At 43.9% G+C, this 20,937-nt stretch overlaps 1 protein-coding gene and 1 long non-coding RNA gene across 2 annotated transcripts in view; one reads left to right on the top strand and one right to left on the bottom strand.

Annotated features, from left to right (window-relative positions):
- Nucleotides 1-20,937, top strand: part of LOC122539733 (src kinase-associated phosphoprotein 1) — a 397,172-nt gene that overhangs the window by 34,937 nt on the left and 341,298 nt on the right. The gene's annotated exons all lie outside the window — the stretch shown is intronic.
- The window catches only part of LOC148141538 (uncharacterized), a 112,786-nt gene continuing 110,509 nt past the window's right edge, over nucleotides 18,661-20,937 (bottom strand). Inside the window, exon 3 of the long non-coding RNA XR_015752473.1 lies at nucleotides 18,661-18,907. This is a non-coding gene — a long non-coding RNA (uncharacterized LOC148141538). The remainder of the gene's footprint in view (nucleotides 18,908-20,937) is intronic.

Here is a 20,937-nt window from a genome sequence, read left to right as displayed (position 1 = left end):
ATTAACTGCTTTTTAGAGTTTGATTCCATGTGGAAAGAAATAATTGATATATTATGTTACTTTTGAAGCTAGTTCAGTAGATTTGTTGTACTCATTTAACTCCAATGAACTAATACAACTCAACATGGCTCAATCTGCACAATCAAAGAAGTGGGAAATGAATTGAGTTCCTTTGGGAAATGGTGGAGATCAACACAAAGGTGCTGATCTGTAGATTTAGTTAGAATTGTTTTGGCCCAGATTCACTGATTTTCAGTACAGAATGTGTATTTAAGAAGAATAATTCTGCAACTACATTTATAGAAAGGGTTCTTCATTTTAGAGGTGGGGTGTGGAGATACTATTTTTCATCTTGCTGGACATTATCTGTGGGATTAGCGAGTGGGCTCTGATTCCCTTGACCAACCAATCGGCACACTCTCCTCATACAATGTGAATTGTTGTTCCTTTTTGGGATTTGGGATTCTCGCGTCTGTCCTGGTAAGAGCAAGATCTGTTTAAAAATGCAACACATTGTTAGCCGTTTTTAAATCTTTGTTACAAGTAAAATTCCTAATCTCTCTTCTCAGCACAGGAGCTCTGATACACATGTCAACTTGTATGCTGGGAGCTTTTATCGGGCAAATCTGAGGACACCTCAGATTTGGTGTTAAGCTGCTTTTTTGAGTGAGAATATTATCATTGTGTGATTTCCTAAACTCTGCTTTGAGGACATCATAGTTTGATATTAACCATGGAGCCTGATATGACCTGTGCTATATATGTTTTCTTTAATATAACGTAATTGGAAAGACTAGACAGTAGTCAACCATTTAATGATTAAACTATTTCAGGTTATTACCATTGGGTACCTTATTTTATGATCCTGCAATGGAGGTAGGATTCTCCTATCACTCCTACCCGATTGTGGCAAAGAGTCATAGAATTTTACAGCATGGAAACATACTCCTTGGTCCAATTCATCCATGTCGACCAGATATCCTAAATAAATCTAGTACCATTTGCCAGCATTTGGCCCGTATCCCTCAAAACCCTTCCTAAACGTCCAGATGCCTTTTAAATGTTGTAATCATACCAGCCTCCACCACTTCCTCTGGCAGCTCATTCCATGCATACACCAGCCTCTGCATGAAAATGTTACCCCTCAGGTCCCTTTTAAATTTTTCCCCTCTCACCCTAAACCTATGGCCTCTAGTTCTGGACTCCCCTACCCCAGAGAAAAGATCTTGTCTATTTATCCCATCCATGCCCCTCATGATATTATAAACCTCTATAAGGTCACCCCTCAGCCTCCAACGCTCCAGGGAAAACAGCCCCAGCCTATTCAGCATCTCCCTATAATTCAAACCCTCCAACCCTGGCAACATCCTTGTTAGTCTTTTCTGCACCCTTTCATGTTCAACAGTACCTTTCCTATAATTGTAAAAGTTATCAATGATTTAATTCCTTTTTTGACTTTCTGCTGTCTGCATGACAGGATAGATATTCTACCTTTTGTTTTTTAAAAGTCACCTAAAAGTAATCTTTGGTCAGCATTGACCATGTGACCAACGCTGCAGCTTTCTTTATTATGACTGTGCAGCTCAAAATAGCACATTATACTGCACTAATGAGAATTCTTTTAAATTTTCACTGGTCAGCTGCTCCTGTGGCTTTGAGTGAAGGGAACTGTTTGCATTGAACTGTGGTTGGCAGAGCCCAGTGGATCAGTGCCTATAGCTGATTGAGCTGAGATGTTCATACACTCCAACCTCATTGCCAATATCTCTTGACAAATAGTGGGGAAAAGACATTATTTAGACTCTTTTATGATATCTATGAGATATTATGGAATTCTAGTTATATGACTGTTGTGTTTCCCACATATGTGCAGAGCAAGGTTGTGTGCTTATGGCCAGATAACCTGTTTTGGTTGAGTGGAAATTATTGGCCAGGATCCCAGGGAGAATGACTTGCTCTTCAGAACAGGATCCACTGTTCGGCTGGACAGAGTCTCAGGAGTTAACACATTCTGTGACATACAGCAGCTCTCGCAGTGTAACACTTCCCAGAGTGAAGGTAAAGTTGCCATAGTGCCAGAGGACCATAGGGCTGCTCTCTCATTAGAGGGAGCTGACCGGTGTTGATTTAATCTGAAGGTCACCATGCCTCAGGTGAGGTTGAGGAGGTGTGACCTTCGTGGTGACCTCAGCTGTTGTGTGAACCGAGACCATGCTGTAGCTGTCACTCTGCATCACAAACTAGCTGTCGAGCCAACTGAGCTAGCTGACCTCCCAAAACCAGCATCCAGTTGGTGGCTTACGGCCTACACCTTCGGGTTAAAAGTCTGGTGCTATACTGACTGAGCTCCTCAGGCGAGCGTCCCCCAGTGTCACATCAGACCCTCCAGTGCTTGGACCGGGCAAGGAAGATTGAATTAAATGGAATCCTGAAAGGGCATATCTCTGACCAATACTACCATATTCTTGTGAATTGTTCAATATCATTTTTAAAACGTTGTACTAAATCTGTATAGCAGCATGTATTGGCAGGAGGTCCTGGGTTTAATTTTGCTCTTCAGCCTGAGTGTTTTTCCAGTGCCCCTGCTTTGAGCTAACTGCCAAATGTAACCTGAACAATCTCGTCGGCCTTGGAACTTTCTAGAATCGAACCTGCAAGATTTCCACTTGTATGAGATTTTTCCATGACCATGAGCTCCCCAAGATCACAGCATTGTTACAGCATAGAAGATGGACATTCAGTCTATCATGTTTGTGGCAGCTCTCTGAATGAGCTTCTCACCAAATGCCATCCTCTTCCCTTCTCTCTGTAACTGCATTTTGTTCGTTTTCCAATGATAATCCAATTTCCCCCCCCCCCCCCCCCCCCCCCCCCCCCCATCATCCTTGATTGAACTTGCTTTCTTGCACTGAATTCCACTAGATACATGAAAATAATTTTTTTCCCTCCTGTCACATTTGGTTTTACTGATCATTCTAACTATTTGCCCTCTCATTCTCAATCCTTGTGTGTGTGTGTGTGTGGGAAGACTTATTTCCCTACTTACTCTGTCTAGACCCCTCAAGTTTGAAAACTTCAATCAGATTTCCACTCAGCCTTCTCTTCAAGAGAACACTCCCAGCTTTTCTCAGTCATCATAACTGCAATTCCTAAATGCCTGGAACCGTTGCTAAACTTTTCAGCTTCAGCATCTTGCAGTGGGTGTGAATGAACTGCCAGATCTCAAATGGAAGGGGGAAGAGAATTAAGCCGGTAAGATTCTCTCTGCTGCAGAAACTCTGCAGTCATTATCTTTGATTGAAAACCCACTCGGTGCATTTTTGAATCCAGCTGTGTGACAACTTCACCCTCTTTATGAAAAGGTCAAAAACATCAGGCAAAAATGCAAGGCAACTACGTGAGGGCTGAGAACTGACAATTGGAAAGTTGAGGCCTGTCTGGATTGCAGTCAGTAATATCACAAAAAAAACATTATGATTTCAGGATATTAAAGAATAACAGTATTTGTGAAAGTGATCTTTGTGTTATCTGGCCACTGTAGTCACTCAAATGTGCTTTTGGTAGACAACATATTTCAGTAATGAAAAGTTGGCTCCCTCCCAGTAGGTTTGGCAGAGACTCCCAGTGAATCTGCTGCTGAGAACACTTGCCTTCACTGCACTGCCCTCGTTTGCCTTGAATGCCTCTAATAATAACACTGTTAAATAGGTCAAGTATCCAAATGTGGATGGTATTTAACCCTCTGAGCATTTAGGTTTCTGCTGCTTGTATCTGGAACAATTCAATGTTGCAGCAGAAAGATATTTGTAATGTGACGGCTGTATGAAGACTTATCGAGAGAGAGGTTTCACCTTGATGTGCACGACCTGACAGTGGTCAAAGCAGGCCCAGCTGAGGTGTTCAAGACAGAATAGATCATTACCTTAAAGGGAAGTCTATCATGTTTGTGGCAGCTCTCTGAATGAGCTTCTCACCAAATACCATCCTCTTCCCTTCTCTCTGTAACTGCATTTTGTTCGTTTTCCAATGATAATCCAATTCCTCCCCCCCCCCCCCCCCCCCCATCATCCTTGATTGAACTTGCTCCGATCAGATTGCATTGCTCATTTGGAGAGCTGGCAGAAATACAACCAGCCAAATGGTGGTCTTTGCAGAATTTATTTTATTCACTCGAATGTGGGTGTCTTTGGCTGAGCCAACATTTGGGAAGGCAGCAATGGATCATCCAATCAGCACTTCTGGATGAAGATTATAGAATCCCTACAGTTTGGAAGCCGGTCATTTGGCTCATCGAGTCGACACGGACCCTCTGAACAGCATCCTGCCTAAAACCATACCATCCCTGTAACCCGACATTACCCATGGCCAAACCAGCTAACCTGTACATCTTTGGACTGTGGGAGGAAAGCCACGTGGATACAGGGAGAATGTGCTGGAATTGAACCCAGGTCCCTGGTACTGTGAGCAGCAGTGCTAACCACTGAGCCACTATGCCACCTGGTATTCCCAGTCAGTCTCCCATCCAGGTACTAACCAGACCAGAATCTCCTTAGCTTCCAAGATCAGATGAGATTGGATGTTTTCAGACGAACATGGCCATAGATTGCTGCGAATGCTTCCAGCCTTTTCGTTTGCAGTGACGTTGGGCTCACCCATCATTGAGGTTGGGGATAGTTCTGGAGCCACCTCCTCCAGTTTGTTGATCAGTTGTCCACCACCATTCACAACTGAATGTGGCAGGACTGCAGAGCTTAGGCCTGATCTGATGGTTGTGGAATTACTTAACTCTGTCCATCACTTGCTTATGCTGTTTGACATTCAGACTCCAGTATTATAGCTATGCCTGGTGCTGTTCCTGGCATACCCTCCTGCAATTTCCACTGAACCAGAGTTGATCCCCAGGTTTGACAGTAATGGTTGAGTAGGGGATATGCCAGGCCATGAGGTTACGCATTGTGCTGGAGTGCAAATCTACTGCTTCTGATGGCCCACAGTGCCTCAAGAAAACCTAGTCTTGAGATCTGTTCAAAGTCTACCTCATTTAAAACAGTGAAATCTCCATTTTGTTGTGCGGCGCTATCCTCAATGTGAAGATGCACTTTGTCTCCACAATGTGGAGGAGCCGATGTCGGACTGGGGTGGACAAAGTTAAAAATCACACAACACCAGGTTATAGTCCAATAGGTTTATTTGGAAGCACTAGCTTTCGGAGCGCTGCTCCTTCATCAGGTGGTTGTGGAAAAGGACAATAAGTTACGGAATTTACAGAAAAGATCACAGTGACATGCAACTGAAGTGATGTATTTAACAAAGCTCGATTGTTGTTAACTCTTTCATCACTTAGAATCTGATCCTGCAATCCATTCTAAAAGATGAATGACAACAGCAATGAAGGTTTGTAAAATATATAATTGCAGTTGTATGACGCCGTGATCTTTTGCTATAAATTCTGTGTCTTATGGTCCTGCTCCACAGCTACCTGATGAAGGAGCGTCGCTCCGAAAGCTAGAGCTTCCAAATAAACCTGCTGGACTACAACCTGATGTTGTGTGATTTTTAACTTTGTCTCCACAAGGATGGTGCTGTGATACTTTTACCAGTTACTGTCCTGAACAGGTTGGTCAGTGGTGGACAGCTTGGTGGGGACGTTGTCAAGCATGTTTCTAACCCCCACCTTGGTTCCTTCACCACCTGCCTTCGACTCAGACCAGCAGCCATGTCCTTAAGGATTTGACCAGCTTGGTCAGGAATGGTGTTACTGTGCCATTCTGGGACTGACCATTGGAAACCTCTCCCCACCCAGAATCCATTCTGCACCTGTACCACACTCGGTGTTCCTCCAAGTGGTGCTCCTTGTGGAGGAGGAGCAATGAACCATGGGCGGGGGTACACATCAATCAGGCGGTTTCCCGATACCATGAGCTGTGTGTCGTCTGGAATCACTGGCAATTCCCTCCCCTCTCTATCTCACTTTTCTGCCATCTCTGCTGGGTCTGTCCTGCCGATGGGACAGGAATCGAATAGGATATCCTTTATTATCACACATACACTCAAGTACAGAAATACAGGAGTATGATGAAAAGTTTATAATGTCACCCCATACTGTACCACCTAGTTACAGAGTACCCAGATACAGATCTCTGAGATACACAATATCGAAATAAAAGTTACATTTCTTATAGTTATTCAGAGTATAAGTTAGAAAAATGAGAATAAAGTTTAAAGAGTTAAGCATCATCAATTTTCCATAAAGGGCCTGCAAAACGTCCGGACTGGGGGCTTCCACACGTGGTCTGCCTGGGCTCACAAGCTGCTGACCACCCACACCAGACCCCAGTCCAACACCCTCCCCCGCTCCACTCAGGCCTCCATCCCCCAGGCCATAACCCGCTCTGCTCGGGCCTTCATCCCCCGCTCTGCTCGGGCCTTCATCCCCCGCTCTGCTCGGGCCTTCATCCCCCACTCTGCTCGGGCCTTCATCCCCTGCTCTGCTCTGGCCTCCATCCCCCAGGCCATCTCCCCCGCTCCGCCTGGGCCTCCATCCCCCGCTCCACTCAGGGCCTCCATCCCCCGCTCCGCTCAGGCCTCCATCCCCCGGGCCATACCACGCTCTGCTTGGGCCTTCATCCCCTGCTCTGCTCTGGCCTCCATCCCTCCATCCCCCGTTCTGCTCGGGCCTCCATCCCCCGCTCTTCTCGGGCCTTCATCCCCTGCTTTGCTCTGGCCTCCATCCCCCAGGCCTCCATCCCTCGCTCCTTCCGGGCCTCCATCCCCCACTCCGCTCAGGGCCTCCATCCCCCACTCCGCTCAGGGCCTCCATCCCCTGCTCTGCTCTGGCCTCCATCCCCCAGGCCTCCATCCCCCGCTCCGTCCGGGCCTCCATCCCCCACTCCGCTCAGGCCCTCCATCCCCTGCCCCGCCCGGCCCTCCATCCCCTGCCCCGCCCGGGCCTCCATCCCCTGCTCCGCCCGGGCCTCCATCCCCCAGGCCATCCCCCGCTCCGCTCAGGCCTCCATACCCCGCTCCGCTCTGGCCTTCATCCCTCAGGCCTCCATCCCCTGCTCCGCCTGGGCCTCCATCACCAGCTCCGCTCCGGGCCTCCATCCCCCAGGCCATCCCCTGCTCTGCTTGGGCCTCCATCCCCCAGGCCGTCCCCTGCTCTGCTTGGGCCTCCATCCCCCAGGCCGTCCCCTGCTCTGCTTGGGCCTCCATCCCCCAGGCCGTCCCCTGCTCTGCTTGGGCCTCCATCCCCCAGGCTGTCCCCCGCTCTGCCTGGGCTCCATCCCCAGGGTCATACTGAACTCAGAACCATCTGAACTCTGAGGATGTGTCACTCGACCAGAAATATTCACTCTGATTTCTCTCCACAGATGCTGCCAGACCTGCTGAGCTTTTCCAGCAATTTCTGTTTTTGTTACTTATATAAAGTGTTGTTTTGCATAATCTCTCTGATGGAAAAATACTTCCATCATCTAACCTTAGCCCATTAATCTGTCCGGCACTCTCTCACTCTCTCTTCCCCTCACTCAGGCTTTCTAACTCTGTCCTTGCGATGGTTCAGTGAGGAACACTTTGACTTTCAAATCAGAAGGTCACTGGTCTACTCCTCATCTGAGACATTACCAACAGAACCAGGCCATTAGACCAATGGTGTGCAGCACTGACAGAGGTGTTACCACCTCACTGGAGAAGATTCCATAACACACTCCTGTGTCTTGTCTCATTTATTCCTTAACCATCTCCATTATTTAGTTTTAATCTACGGGAACATGTTCGCAGATTGGCTTTAGTATTTCTTATTAAAACAGCTGATTTGAGATATTTAAAATATATAATTGCCTGTGGAGCACTTTCTCTTATGAAAGGCATCAAGTTCTTTAATGTTGTATCTCACCCTTTCGCACTGAGCAGTCAAGCTAGAAAGGGGAAATCTCACATTTATGCTGTACCTTGTCAACCTCAGGATCTTCTGAAGCAGCTCGCTGGTGGTGTATGCTTGAGGTGTGGCCCTTTTTAAGGTCGAAAACATCAGCGCATTTACGTGCAGCAAGCTCTGTCAAACAGCAATTGGATAATGAACAGATGGTTAGTTAGATGTTTGGAATCAACATGTTCTGGAGCAACTGGGACTTGAATCTGAGCCTTCTGCTCCAGAGGTAGGGTCACTATCACAGCATCACAAGAGTCTCCTCCAGATAGTCTAGATATAGTGAAGTGAATTGAGTGGTTAAATATGGCTGGTCCAATTTGCAAAATCCTGTCCTCCCGTGAGTGACACAGTGGAGTTTTTGAGGTCAGTCTTGCATCACTGAGCCAAAGCTGTGCAATTGCAGGGAGTGAAATGGCACCATGGTCACATTGCCAGACTAGGAGTCCAAAAATGAGGACCAGTGATTCACAGACAGGAGTTCAAATCCTATCAGAGCAGCTGAGGAAACCTACATTCAGTTCAGTGAATCTGGTGTCAGTCTTGGTGAACATGAAATAACTGGATTGTTGCTTTGAAAACCCATCCCCTTTGGAGGGACATTGGCTGACCTAAAATGTGACTCCACACCCATAACAATGTGACTCTAAGCCTAGCAAGTCACTTGGATAGATTCAATGAGGCAGCTCACCATCACCTTCTCAAGTAATTAGCAATGTGTGCTGGCCTAATAAATAACAATAAAATTGCAACTATATATTCACCTTGCTAGTGAGACTTGTGTCTAAACATTCCACAACAGTGACTAATTTTCTGTCTAAGGTGTATAAACCTGCAGCAATCTGGAGTGCACCACACAGTTACAGACCCGAAATAGTGAGGGGGAAAGGCTGGGGACATATTATCCTTTGTGCAAGTGAACTCCAGCAAAGGATTCAGTTATTGATGGTTGTGGTAACTGAGACAAATGGAGCCTTGGATTTAGAGCTGCTTGCTGAACAAAGTTCACAACTTTCTTTATCTGGGGGCTACCATCAGCATAAAGGGCAGAAACAGTGTTGGGAACATGAAGAATCTTGCTTTGAGAAAGGTCTAAATATATCACTCTCTGAAAAGAAATTATGAAGCGATTTGTTCCCATATGCATCAAGAGCAATTAATTGTGCTGGTTTGCTTGTCACTTGCAGTTCTGACTGGAACGCTGGATGATCTGAAGACAATTGGGGTTGTGAACCTTTTTGTTCATGGAATTTTGAGCATCTCTGCAGGTTTCAAATAATACCAAATCAAGTTTTGTTCATGTGCTTGCTGACCTAGATTGGCTCCAATTCGGTAGAAGTTTAATGAAAAAAAAGTCCTCATTTTCAAATTTTTTTGCTGCTTTGTCACTCCCTATCCCTCGCTGAGCTGTAGGTTTGATATCCAGATGTTTCATTACCTGTCTAGGTAACATCATCGGTGGCGACCTCCAAGTGAAGCCAAGCTGTTGTCTCCTGCTTTCTATTTATATGTTTGTCCTGGATGGGGTTCCTGGGGTTTGTGGTGATGTCATTTCCTGTTCGTTTTCTGAGGGGTTGATAGATGGTATCTAGATTTGTGTGTTTGTTTATGGCGTTGTGGTTGGAGTGCCAGGCCTCTAGGAATTCTCTGGCATGTCTTTACTTAGCCTGTCCCAGGATAGATGTGTTGTCCCAGTCAAAATGGTGGCTTTTTTCATCCGTGTGTAGGGCTACGAGGGAGAGAGGGTCGTGTCTTTTTGTGGCTAGCTGGTGTTCGTGTATCCTGGTGGTTAACTTTATTCCTGTTTGTCCTACGTAGTGTTTGTGGCAGTCCTTGCATGGAATTTTGTAGATGACGTTGGTTTTGTCCATGGGTTGTACTGGGTCTTTTAAGTTTGTTAGTTTTTGTTTGAGAGTGTTGGTGGGTTTGTGTGCTACTAGGATTCCGAAAGGTCATAGTAGTCTGGCTGTCATTTCTGAAACTTCTTTGATGTATGGTAAGGTGGTTCGGGTTTCTGGCTGTGTTTGGTCTGCTTGTCGTGGTTTGTTCTTGAGGAATCTGCAGACTGTAATTTTGAGTATCCGTTCTTCTTGAATATGTTGTATAGGTGGTTCTCCTCTGTTTTCCGAAGTTCGTCTGTGCTGCAGTGTGCGGTGACTCATTGGAATAGTGTTCTGATGCAGCTTCGTTTGTGTGTGTTGGGATGGTTGCTGGTGTAGTTTAGTATTTGGTCAGTGTCGGTTTTCTGTACACGAAGGTTTGTAGTTCTCCATTGTCCTTTCAATTGTGATGTCCAGGAATTCGAGTTTGTTGTTGGTTTCTTCTTCCTTGGTGAACTTTATGCCTATGAGAGTGTTGTTGATGATGTTAAATGTCTCTTCTATCTTGTTTCGTTTTGTGATGACAAAGGTGTCATCTACGTAGCGGACCCAGATTTTTGGTTTGATGGTTGGTAGGGCTGTTTGTTCTAGTCTTTGCATTACCGCTTCTGCTATGAATCCTGATAGCGGAGATCCCATGGGTGTGCCGTTGGTTTGTTTGTAGACTATGTTGTTGAAGGTGAAGTGGGTGGTGAGGCACAGGTCCACTAGCTTCATGATGTTTTCGTTGGTAATGTGATTGATGGTGGTTGGGGTGTGTGTGATGGTCTCTTCTAAAAGTGTAGTAAGTGTTTCCAGAACAAACTTTTATAAATAGAAAGCAGGAGACAACAGCTTTGCTTCACTTGGAGGTCGCCACTGATGATGTTACCTAGCCAGGTAATGAAACGTCTAGGTATCAAACCTACAGCTCAGCGAGCAAACCTACACCCTATACCTCAACCTAAGCTACAAATCTTCACAAACCTTGCACTTCCTATCCTTACAGCTTCTCCATCAGCCCCACAACCCTCTGATATCACTCCACTACCTCCAGCTTCTTGTGCATGTTTCTGTTCATTGCTGTGCCATTGGAGCTTGTGCTATGTAATCCTTAGACCCTAAACTCTGGTTACCTCCTGAAACCCTTCCCTCATTCCTTTGAAAATACACTTTCTTTAAAGGGAACTTCTTGACCAAAACTGGTGGCCACCTGTCTTAAAATCTCCTGTGGCTCATCACCTGATGAGAGATGTCTTCACCCCAAAAGTGGTGAGCCTGTGGACTTCTCTACCTCAGGACGCTGTTGAAGCCGCAACGTTGAATGTTTTCAAGAGGGTGGAAAGTGGGAACAGGGGATTGAGTTAGAAGATCAGCCATGATTGTATTGAATGGTGGAGCCAGCTCAAAGGGCTGATTGACCTATGCTTCCTATTTTCAATGTTTCATTCAATTTCCTCCTACAAAGATAAAAATCACACAACACCATGTTATAGTCCAACAGGTTTAATTGGAAGCACTAACTTTCGGAACGATGCTCCTTCATCAGGTGATAGTGGAGGGCTCAATTGTAACACAGAATTTATAGCAAAAACTTAGTGTGATGTAACTGAAATTATACATTGAAAAATTGATTGTTTGTTAAGCCTTTCATCTGTTGGAAAGTATCTTGGGATATTTTTGCTCCATTTTCAAAGGCATTTACATCTGCCTCATACTGAACCTGTTCCTTGCTTCCCTATTGCTTGTCTCTGCACCCTCCCCTTCTGCATGCCCATTGTTGAGTGTGACTGATCATAGGTGCTATCTGATTCAAATGCCTATCTGATATGAACAACTGTAATTTTCATGGCGTTGGTATTTTGAGAAGTTAGAGCATCTAGAATGAGAAATTAGAATAATTTGTACCTTGTTTACATTGACCTGGAGTGGGGGATATTGCAGTTGGCCATCATCCTTCTGAGGGTGTTGTTGAAACCCATCATAAATCTCTCAAGGTTTGACAGAATCGGGTTGGTTTAACTTAGTTTAATGCTTCCTGTGGGGGCAGTTCAGATTGAAATATTAGTCAATGTGCTCGATTCATAGCATGCCTTGTTTCTAAAGTCATAATTTGATACTATTGAGCAATTCAGGCAGCATCGCTGTGCTCTTCCAGCACCACTGATCCAGAAAGTGGAACATGCTGCATTCCATTGTGCTCAATAGCCACCTACAGAAGAACAGAAAACTGTAGATGCTGACTGCTGAAATATTTCCAGGCTTCAGGGTCTTTGGTTATGTGGGGAATCAAGAAAAGCCAGGATTGCCTTCTATAAAGCACAGGAGGTTGTGGGGAAATTTAATCGCCACCTTCAAAACTGAGCGAGGTTTGATAGAGTAGCTTTAAAACAAAAGGAAGGCAATTAGCAGAAGGCACAACTGAATTGAGGAGCCATTGAGGTTTTATTTGGCATAGAAGTTTGCTCGGTTCTAGAATTTTTGTTATTCATTTGTGCAGTGTGAATGTTGATGGGGCCAGGATTTATTGCCTATCCCTAATTGCCCTGAACTGTGGTTTGTTTGGCCATTTTAAAAGGCAGTCAAGAGTCAGCACTATTTGCTGTGGGTCTGGAGTCACATAGGCATCCATGAACCAGATGGCTTTTCACAGAAACCAGTGACTAGTACTAACTTTATGGCCCTGATTAATTAATTGAATTTAAATTTGACTATCTTCTGTGGTTGGATTTGAACCAATACTTTCCCTCTGCCCCTCCATTGATCAGCCTGGGCCTTTTTATGTTACAAGTCTAATGACATTACCCCTTTGATGTACAATGTCTTCCACCCCTGATGCTTCCCATCTCCACTCAACGCAAGTTGTCACTTGTACAAGTTTTTAATCTGTGTTTTTGTTTTTTAGATCACGTTAAAATAGTGCAGCAGGTTATTACAAGTTTATATCTGTCAAATACCAAGTGTTCAGATAATGTCAGTGCAGCTGGTTTGAGATTATGGTAAATTTTAATAGTCTTAACGCAAATTCTGCCTGTCTGCCACTTTCAAATGTCAGACAAGCTATTCTGCCAGAATCCCAAGAGGTTTGTGTTATCACATTTTAATATAGAGTACCCGTAGCCTTTTCTTCCGTAATTGCTTTAAACCTATTGTTTGTGCCCTCGCGTTGAGTATTAAACATCTGGTGTGATTAAATTACTTAATAAAATGAGCCCATTTCAATTTGGGGAGGAGAACAACTTTGCAAATAACCTGCATACAAAAATAAATTTCGGAAAAGCTCTCTTCTCGACAGTCATTTCCTGTCATCCGCAGTGATATTTAGTCACTCTCTTTCCATGTCAATAAATACAGTTTTAATCCTGGATCTCAATTTTGTACAAATCAGTTTGAATTTAATCCTGAAGAAGAGATATTACTGTCTTGGGATTGTGGCAATAGTGTGTATTTATAAAGTATCTTTGATGTGTCAAGGTACTTCTCTTAGCTGTTATTAGACTCTATTTGACAGCTATAAAATGAAACTGCATAGGTGATGCTGGACAGATAATTAAATGCCTGGCCTGGCAAGTAACTTTTAAGCCGCATGTAAAAAGAAGGAAGCAGTTTAGAAAGAAAATCTCTACAGGGCGTGTTGGAGTGAATAGATACTTTCAAGGGGAAGCTAGACAAGCAAAGATGGACATGGCTGAGGAAAGCTGGAAGGGAGAAACTTGAATGGAACATGAATTGAATTAGTTTTATTGTCACAGGTACTCAAATGAATACAGTGAAAACTTTACCAAGTCACCATCTTAATTATCATAGAATCCCAACACGGTGGAAGCTGTCCACTTGGCTCATCAAGTCCACATCGACCCTCCAAAAAGCATCCCTCCCAGACATGTAACTCTGCATTTCTCACTGTGAATCCACCGAGCCTGGAGACAATGGGCAATTTAGCATGGCCGTCTAACAGATCTTTGACTTGTGATGGAAACCGAAGCAACCAGAAGAAACCCACACAGACATTGGGAGAATGTGTAAACTCCACACATTGACTGGAATCGAACACGGGTCCCTGGCACTGTGAGGGACAGTGCTAAACACTGAGTCACCGTATGAAGGTACATTGATACAGGTTCATGAGAACAAATTCTTAGCAAAATAAATTATAAAGGTAAATAAATAAAATGTCCAATGTTACAGGTCATTGGAATAAATGAGAAAATAAACAAATAAAACGTTCAGAACAACAGTCTCATTGGCATAACATAATCATTGGTGTGGACTGATTTGGCCAAAGAGCACATTCCTGACCCAAACTGCCTGTGAATTCCAGATCCTGGGGACAAGTCAGCAAAGACATGGCCTCCAATGGCAGAGCAAAGAGAGAGAGAGAGAGAGAGAGAGGGATGCACAAAACCAGGATCGAGAGAACACCGATATCTTTGAGCTGTAGGCATGGTGGAAATGACAGCATGGCAAAGTTGAGGAGGGGATTCAAAACCAGAATGAGAATTGTTAAAATTGAGGCTTTGTGTCCGTGTTCCTCAGCAAGCATTGGGTAATGGTTGAACGGGGCTTGGTGTGAGTGGGGATAGAGGAGCAGAGGCTTCAGGTAAGAAGCACAAGGAGAAGTGAAGTTGACAGCATTAACTAGAGAAGTGAGTCGGGGGGAGCAGAGTGATGTTAAATATCTGGTGATATTAAATCGCCTGCTTGCTTGTGATAAAATAAGGCTTCGAATCAAATGTCTTGGAATTGCTGAGGGAGGCAAAAGATGATATTTCTTCATAATGAGAATAGAATGAGAGAAGGCCATTTTATCCAATCAAGCTCAAAGCTATCACCTAAAGCTAAGAGGCCTGTGGCATCAGCAATGAGTGTTGGCTGACACAAGCATGGAGGCTCTGACAATTGAAGTCTTAAATCTTATTGCAGTCACCACAGCACCAAGGTAATTCATAGGTGTGCCTTAAAATAATAATATTAATCAAATTCAAGATGTGAATGTGGGGCGACGTGTGGGAGGAAATTAGGGAATTACAAACAAGAATTGGAAATGAAAACTGTCTTTAACATAAAGCGATATTGCCTGTGCTTTGTGTATGAGACTTCTTGGTGAGTTTGCTTATTTGACCACAGTCATGTGCTTTGTTCGGGTGATGCCCAGTATTTGGTCACTGGACAATAGGCTAGAGAGTGCATCCTATTGGCTATTCCCCACCCCGCGCCCCCCCCAACCCTTCAACCCTTCACTAACACAAAGGCATTAAGTCAATTCAGAGCCTCATTGCTGTTTACAGCTTGGTATGAAGGCAATTTAGTCCATCCTGTCCAGGCCAGTCTGCAAAGAGCTGATTGCACATATCCTATTTACGAACTTTTGGCCCATAGAACTGGAGGTTGTGCTAACACAAATGAATATCTAAATACTGCCTGAATGTTAAGGACTTCTAATTCAACCACCCTTCTGGGGAGTGAGTTCCAGATTTCCACCACCCTCTGCATGAAGAACATTCTCCTCTAGCCTCTGCCTTTTCCTTTAAACCTATACACCCTGGTTATCGACCCCTCTACTAATTGAGAAAGTGCCTTCCTATCCACCATATAATCTTGTACACATCTTTCAGATCCCCACTCACTCTTCACTGCTCATTCTTGGTAACTCTGACTCTCCAGCCCAGGCAGTATCCTGAGAAATCTTCTCTCCACCTTGTCGACTGCAGTCACATCCTCCCTCGATGGTCATGACCAGAACAGCCACAGCACTCCAACAGAGGTCTAACCAATGTTTTGTACATTCCAGCATAACCTCCTTGCTCTTGTATTCTATGCATTGACGAATAAAGGCAAATATCCCAAGTGCCTTCTCAGTCACCTCACATCTACCTGCCCTGCTTCCTTCAGGGATCTGTGGATGTGCACTCCAAGGTTTTTCTGATCATCAATACTTTCCATGGTCTAACCCCTTGCCTTATTAGCCCTCCTCTAGGGTATTCCCTCTCATTTTTCCAACTTGAATTCCAATTGTGACTGCTCTGCCCAGGTAACCAGTCCATTGATATCCTCCCACAGCTATCATCCCCCCCTCACCCCCTGCGTAACACCCTAGATTTTTGTGTCATGGTTACCTTTGTGACATACCTCCTACGTTTAAGTAAAAGTTCACTATAAGCAGCAAGAAACCCAGCACTGAGTTCTGAAGAATCCCACAGGCAATTGCCTTCCAGCCACAGAACACCCTTCCACCATCATCCTCTGCTTCCTGCCTCACAGCCAGGTTTGGATCCAGCATGTCACTTTGCTTTGGATTTCGTGGTTTGTTAATTTTTTGTGACCAGTCTGCCATGAGGTCCTTAAAAAGAAAAGCCTTGCTAAAGTCATGTAGGTCTCATAGAATCATAGAATCCCGACAGTGTGGAAGCAGGCCACTCATGCCACACTGACACTCCAAAAAGCATCCCACTGAGACCCATCCTATCACTGACCCTGCGTTTCCCATGGCTAATCTACCTAACCTACGCATCCCTCGACCCTATGGGGTACTTTAGCATGGCCAGTACACCTAACCTGCAGATCTTTGGATTGTTGGGAGGAAATCGGAGCAGCCGGAGGAAACTCGTGCAGACACGAGAATGTGCAAACTCCACACAGACAATTGCCTGAGGCTGGTATTGTACTGGGTCCCTGGCACTGTGAGGCAACAGTGCTAACCACTGTGCCTTCATCAACACTTCTGGTTACCACCTCAAAAGAATTGGTCAAATCTGTCAAACACACCTTTCCTTTAACAAATCCACGTTGACCATCCTGAATAATGTGTGTCTGTCCAAGTTCAGATACATTGTGTCCTCAGAATTCTTTCTAATAACTTCTTCATCACTGAGGTTATATTGACTAGCCAGTAATTTCTTAGTCAAACCCTTCCTTTCTTTTTAATAATCAATGTTAGCAGTCCTCTGGTACCTCACCCTGTGACTAGAGAGGATTTGAGCAGCTCTTGATCCGTAACTGCGATTAACGAATATAACACTGTTTTAAACTGAACCTGGGTTATCTTAGTCTTCTGCTAAATGCAGTCATTGATAAACCGAATTGGTTCCAGTATTGACACCAAAAGGACTGCAACAGTTCAATAAAGAAGCTCACCACTATCTCAAGGGCAGCTTGGGATGAATAATAAATGCTGACCTGGCCAGCAGTCCCGACATCCCCTGAATGATTAAAAATCTGACATGTTTCATTGCAAGGTCATCCATGCTTAACTCTTTGGTTACGTGGATGGTATGGGAGTCTGTGAAATGTGAAGCTATGTGTCAAAAATGGAATATAATCATACCAATCAATGCATTTAATCCCTTTCTGTGACAAGTGCTCCTTATAATAATCTATCCATTACTTTCTGAACAACAAGTTCAAAATGCAGTGCAATTATTTTAATCAACTTAATTGGACTTGTTGTGATGCACACCTAGGGCTGGTAGGATTTGAACCCAGATCTTCTGTCCCTGAGGTAGGGACACTGCCACTGCACCACATGACTCTTGCAAAGTGCAATATAATGTTCAATTTGTCACAATGAGAGAAATACCATTGTGACGGCTGACGTAGTCATCTTGTGGTTGAGACAGTGAAGAGGGAACTTTATTTTGAATGAATCTAGTCCATACTCTACCTGGTCCTGTGAATGCTTAATGGGAAAGTCATTGAGAAGTAAGGATCAGAGTGACATGTAGAGTGGCTATTTTATAGATATAGCTGCAATCTCAATCATGGTCACTATTGGTATTTAGAGAACATTCAACAGAAGTGCCAGACAATGAGCATCTCCAGTTGGAGAGAAACTTATCATATTTCTTTGACATTGCTGTTGATGAATCCCCACCATCAATATCCTAGGAAACTGAATTGCACCAGTCATATAAATACTTCGGCTTTAAGAACCGATCAGAGGCTTGGAATTCTGTGATGTGTAATTCACCAGCTGACTCTTCATAAGCCTGGCCACCATCTACAAGGCATGAGTTGCGAAAGTGATAGAATACCCTCTGCCTGTTGACCAATTCCAACAACAAATGAAGCTCAGGATAAAGCTGCCTACTTGATTGACATCACTTGTTTATATCTCTGCCAGACTGGTGGGCGTACGTACCATCCAGAATTTGTACTGAAGTAATTTGCCAAGCCTTCTATAACAACCCCTTCAAAAACTCCAATGATCTCCACTATCCACAAGGGCAGCCAATGGAAGCAGTGACTCCTGTAAGTTCCCCTCCATGTCACTCACCATCCTGACTTCAAACTGTATCACTGCTTCTTCATACAAGGCCTGGAGCACGCTCCCTAACAGTCAGTACTCTGGGTTACTTTCAACAATTCAAAAAGGCAACTCACTGGTTTCTTGAGGGCAGTTAAGGAGCAGCAGTAATCGCTAGCCGAGCTAGCAATGCTCACATCATGCATGAATGATTAAAAAATGTAGAAGCAGTTGTCCTGAGTTATGGTTAAAATTTGCTTCTGAATTGCTGTAATATATAATGAAATAATCAGTTTAGTGTCTGCGAGCCTATTTATCAACACTATCTCTATACAAAGGAGATATGATTGATGTTTCATCTGACGAACTCTTGTTGTATGCGTGTGGTTTGATTCCTCTATTACCTAATCCTACATGCAACACCAAATTAGCTTCTTCCACATGTGCAATTATATTGTTTCAGAAAGATTTTGATCCCAGAAGACAAGCTGCACCCCTAACTCTTGCAGTGTTGTCCATTCACTTTGGACAAAGCATTTTTTTAAAACATTCTCGTATAAGCAATGAATAGAGTAAATCTTTCTATTTTATTGAAATTATTAGAAGCATGTATGAACTAGAGAGCAGGTAGGTACCCCGTTACCTAATGTTCTAGAGCAGGTAGGTATCCCGTCACCTGATATTCTGGAACTTTCCGATTCAGTCCATCCTGCTTGTGCCAGCTGTTTCGAAGAGTTATCCAAACGTACGCTTGTGTTTCTTACCGCAGAGATTTGTGGTTGGCACAGGTTCACCACTTTTGTTCTTGGTTTTGCTTTGCTTGCTTGGCTCCTCTTGTTGCAAGCATCTCATACCCTTCAGTCACCTCCAGTTGTTAACCTAACAGAGATGAAAGAAAATGTATCTATTTGGTGGAAAGGTTTCTGAATGTAAGGCTGTTTTAGTGATGAAAATGACACATGAGCTAGCAAGGAGCTGATGGTAAAGGAAGGTCAGAAGAAACAAGAAAAATGATCATAAATATTTTTTAAGATTTCCTCAAGATTTGAACATTACTTTCTAGGCTGGTGTGATTGCCTATCCCTAATTGCCCTCAACGATGGTGGGGAGCATGTAATTAAACTCTAGCAGTCTGTGCAATGAAGGAAAGGGTGGGTGGTTTCCAAAATATTGGGTGATATCACTCCAACTCCGAATGGGATGTGACCCAGAGAGAAGCTTGGTGGTGTACCCTTGTTTTTCCAGGTATTTGAGATAATCAGTTTGGAGGGTGCTATCAATGAAGCTTTGGTACATTATCTCAGTGCATCTTTTAGGTGGTACCCATGACTACCACTGTGCATTGGTGGAGGGTGAATTTTTAAGAGGGTGGTGCTTAATTAACTTGAAAAGAAATAACAGTTTCAGGGAGAGGAAATTATATGAAGGAAAAGCCGAGGAGCTTCTCAGTATTGGAAATCCTGGAAAAGCACAAGCGAAAGGGTACAATGAGTAATTTCAACACCAAGTTGAACTATTTAGTGTATAATTATAAGTTGTTCCTTGAATTGAGGCTGCATTTAAGAATATCTGAATTGTTAATAACATTTTGTATTGCGTTTCTGGCGTTAGAAAAAAGCTTTACTGTCTAGAGAGGAAAATCATGGCGCCATTTTTTTGGCAAATATCTCCAACATCTGCACTCTGAGACTCAGCCTCTTTTCTCCTGGGAGTAGGTAGAAGTAAGAAACTACTGTGACAAAATATGTACGCATTTTTAAGTGATTATGGTAAATCATGCATTTCCAACAAATCTCAAGTCTGCTGATTTATTGAAGACATGGATTTTAAAATGTGAAATCCCCTCAGCCCCTCTAAGCGAGTCCATTTAAAAAAAGCCACCGATGCATTACCCAGAACTGCAGAATGGGAGAGTTCCTTAAATAGCAACAATCAGAACTGTACTGAGAATGATGAGCATTAAAATTTCATCAAATATCATTTAGGTACAAAGTTAGGCACCAAACAGCAAGAGGTTTCATGTGGGTCAGTGCCAAGTATGTTTAGTCTTCCATTCCTCCACTCTGTGATGGTGAACTGAAGTAGCTGTCATAGCGAGAACCCTTCGGAGCTGGGTACAGATCTTGTCAGCCATGGTTCGGTTGGAACCTGGGGTTGTGACCAGTTCCACAAAATCCAAGCTGGTTTTCCCAGTGCAGCCTGGCAATTTACCACAGCGCTGGCCTAAAAGATGGAAGTTTAGGAGGGAGTGCCAGCATTTTGACCCACTGACAGTGAAGGAATGGAGCTGAAGTTCCATGTCAGGATGGGATGTGGCCATCTCGCAGGTGGCACTGATTTCCAACAGAAATCACACAGGTTTCCTGCACGTAGTGGTCTCTTTTAAGAAGTGCAGATATGCAGCCAGGCAGTGATCCGAAAGGAATAACGCAGGGTGACAATGGGCCGTGTGCCGCTCATGCAAATTAGCTGGAGCTTTCCAAACAAGATTTGCATTTGTCGCTGATCCCCAAGAAAAGGGGTGGAGAGCTGCCTTTGTGAGCCAGCATGGACCATACAGTGATTTCCTACACTCCTTGAGGTTGTGCGCATGCTCAGATACATTTTTTTCTGTCACATCCGGAAAACTGAACTCTGTGAATTGCAGGAATTTCTTAATTGAAATATAGCCAATTATTTGCAGAAAAAGATGAGGTTGGGGTAATGTGCAAAACTGCAGGATTAGAAACCAGGGCTAATCCTTGTAAAAGGGGCTTGGCACCTGTAGCATTATTGGTGGTTAACCAGAGAACATTTGTTCAAATCTTATTGTGACAGTTTGAGCATTTAAATTCAGTTTAATGAAATCTGAGAATGAGCAAGTGACATCAGTGCTGAAAATGTGTTGCTGGAAAAGCGCAGCAGGTCAG

The sequence above is a fragment of the Chiloscyllium plagiosum genome, unplaced genomic scaffold, assembly GCF_037043375.1.
Source record: "Chiloscyllium plagiosum isolate Xiang-an unplaced genomic scaffold, Cpla_swu_hap1 HiC_scaffold_32, whole genome shotgun sequence".
NCBI lineage: Eukaryota > Metazoa > Chordata > Chondrichthyes > Orectolobiformes > Hemiscylliidae > Chiloscyllium > Chiloscyllium plagiosum.
Note: the sequence above shows the minus strand (reverse complement) of the source record. Positions and strands in the feature narration are given on the sequence as shown.